Below are 2,882 nucleotides of genomic sequence, written 5' to 3' on the forward strand. Positions count from 1 at the left end.
AGCGAAGGCTCAGGGTGGGCATCCTAAATCGGACATCTGACCATGTCACGCTCTGGAAACACCGCCAGTTTCTCGTGGCCAACTGAATAGAACCCAGATTCCTCGGTCTGCCTTACGACTTACAGGACCCGCCACCCACTCCCCCACCCGCCTTTGACGCTTTACCCCACCTGCCTGCTCCCCCTGGGACTTGTCCCCGTTCTTCCGTTTGTTCCTGCCGTTCTCTGAAGCCCTGCACCCTGGACGTCTTCTCTGCCAAAGCTGCCTCCTGCGACCTTTCCTGGTCTCCCGTGTCCCTCGTCCCTGCTTCCCCAGCACGCTAACCCTCACTCCATGAAGGTGTCGGTGTGGACTTGAAACAGGGCTGATGTGCCTCCCTCTTGCCCGCACTCCCCGTACCGAGCAGCGGATGTGTCTGTAAAAGGGACTTCAGTTTGGAATGAAAGCGACATCTCTCCTGCACCTGGTCTCCCACAGCCTCCGGGCCACCTGTCGTGGTGCTGATGATGTTTAAGTTGCCTGGTGGGGGCGAGGTGGCTCACAGTCGCTGCTCAGGGTCACTCCCCTTCCCTCTGTTACTGTCCTCCTTTCCGGGGAGGACGAGGCAGGGCTCCATCCTCATGGAATTGCGACCCACGGGATGACAGCCCTGACCAAACACTTGTGACTCCTGAGTAGTCTGGAGGAAGGTAGCAAGTGGAGGAACCGCTTAGCTTTTTCTGCCAAGTGGAGCAGCCGAGCATCAGAACCCCGGGGGGCTCGGGGCATCCTGCATGCGCTCCGGACGAGCCGTGGTTCGCTGTGTCGCCTTCTCACGCCCTCTGGTGGCTGGAGGTTGTGCCCACCCTTACTTGCGCCTCGGTGTTTGTAGCCCCCTGCCCGGTGCAGGTTCTCCGAAGCTACAAACATCTTACGTGTAGAAGGGAGTGGGCAGATCCCCACCCGTGTGGTATGAAGAGCTCGCATAGCTTGAAAAAGCTAGAAAAGCAAGGTGTGCAAACACTGTTGACCTTCCCGTGGGCATTTCTCCATGAAGAGTAACTAAGACGGCAATCCGGCTTCCTCACTGCATGTGAGTTTAGCATCTATGCTATAGGGCTCTTTGAATGTCAGTGTTATTGAGGTTTTCATAATTATGTACCTTCAAAAGATGTTCAATGTAATTCTGATCATACTCCTCTAAAAATGCCTCAGATTAAAAGCTTTTGCTGGCTCTTTAGACCGCGGGCCTGCAATTATAGAAAATGAACTGCATTTTAGCTTTCCATTGAAATTAATAACAACGGTTCCCCAGTTGACTCTGTGAATAGTTAATGGAACAAACAGGATACTTCAGTACAATATGGGTTGGAAAGCCATTTGAGTGAGATTCTGGGTTTCAAATGGGAAAATAATTCATACAATGCAAACCTTTCTCATGCACACCCTGTGCAGGAGGTGTTTCTCTGAAATAAACACTGAACTACTTCGCAAATGATTAACCGTACCTCAGTCTGCATGCAACTCTGATGAAAATGGAATTCAGGTAAATCGTCTAGCACATGCTGTTGAATACTGCGAGAGATCTCCTCGTTTGACAAGGAAGAAACATGTTCGGCCAGATTGCGTGTCCTTTACGGACACTAACCTAGGACGGGAGAGGGAGAAAAGTGGGGTCCAGCCTACTGACCAAGAGCAAAGCAAACCCTGCACAGTGAGTATTATCATTCACATTTTACAGATGTAGAATTAAGTAAAGTAACTTGCCCAGCATACCTCCTCCAGCCAGGCAGCCCCTCCCCGTTGGAGACACCTGGAGGGAGATACAGTCTCAGGATGGGAGTGTCTCCATTCTTCCCCCCATCAGCTGGCACTTCCCACCCCTGCCTGGTCCTGTGGCTGGGAAGGGACTTGAGGGACACTTCAGCTCAGGACCTTTAATTTTGACTCCTTCCCCACCAAATTCAAATTGCCTGCTTCTGGGAGGGGTGGGGTTAGGAGGGAATGGGCATAGATCTCATCTTTAGAAGGTGTAGGCATTGGGAGAAATTTCAAAATTGGGTTAGTCAGGGCACTGGTGGTTAAAGAAAAACTAAGAAGGATAAAGATGAAAAGACTTTAAGTAATGTTAAGAAAGACGCATAAGAGGAGAGCCTGGGTGGCTCAATTGGTTAAGCAACTGCCTTCGGCTCAGGTCATGATCCCAGGGTCCTGGGATCAAGCCCCACATCGGGCTCCCTGCCCGGCGGGGAGCCTGCTTCTCCCTCTCCCGCTCCCTGCTTGTGCTGTCTCTGTCAAATAAATAAATAAAATCTTAAAAAAAAAAGAAAGAAAGAAAGAAAGAAAGATGCATAAGAGAAGACTCTTCTCAGCCTCTCCTCACTCAGGAATTCCTCTGTGGAAGGCACAATTGTGTCTCCTTGTGACATTGCATACGCATCTGTTCACACTCACGCCATATTTCATCCACCCATGAAACACTAGGAAGAGAGCGAGTGGCATAGAAACATTGCACCTAGAACCCTAGTAGAAGATTCTGGAAAAATTAGTGAGAGGCGGTGATGGACATCCCACAGGCTTGGCCGTAGTGGGCATTAGGTTCGGTGCAAACACTTTAGTAAGAACCTCCCCATCCCCAGCCTGTCTGAACTGGGGACGAAATGGCCTCCAAGCACAATCTCCATGGCAAATGTGATTTAAGAAAACAAAAGATTTCTGAGATGTGGAATAAATGTTATTACACTCAGAGCCGTTAAGATGTAGTTGGAAAGTGACATTAACTACTTTTCAATGCTCCAGGGTCAACTGAGAAGAGACTATAACGTCACGAGGCAGAGCTCTGTCTTTGGGGTAACCCCACGTGACTTATGACCTCCAAACGGCACAAAGCTACATGGGGGAAC

The sequence above is a fragment of the Neomonachus schauinslandi genome, chromosome 3 (genome assembly GCF_002201575.2).
Source record: "Neomonachus schauinslandi chromosome 3, ASM220157v2, whole genome shotgun sequence".
In the NCBI taxonomy this organism is placed as follows: Eukaryota; Metazoa; Chordata; class Mammalia; order Carnivora; family Phocidae; genus Neomonachus; species Neomonachus schauinslandi.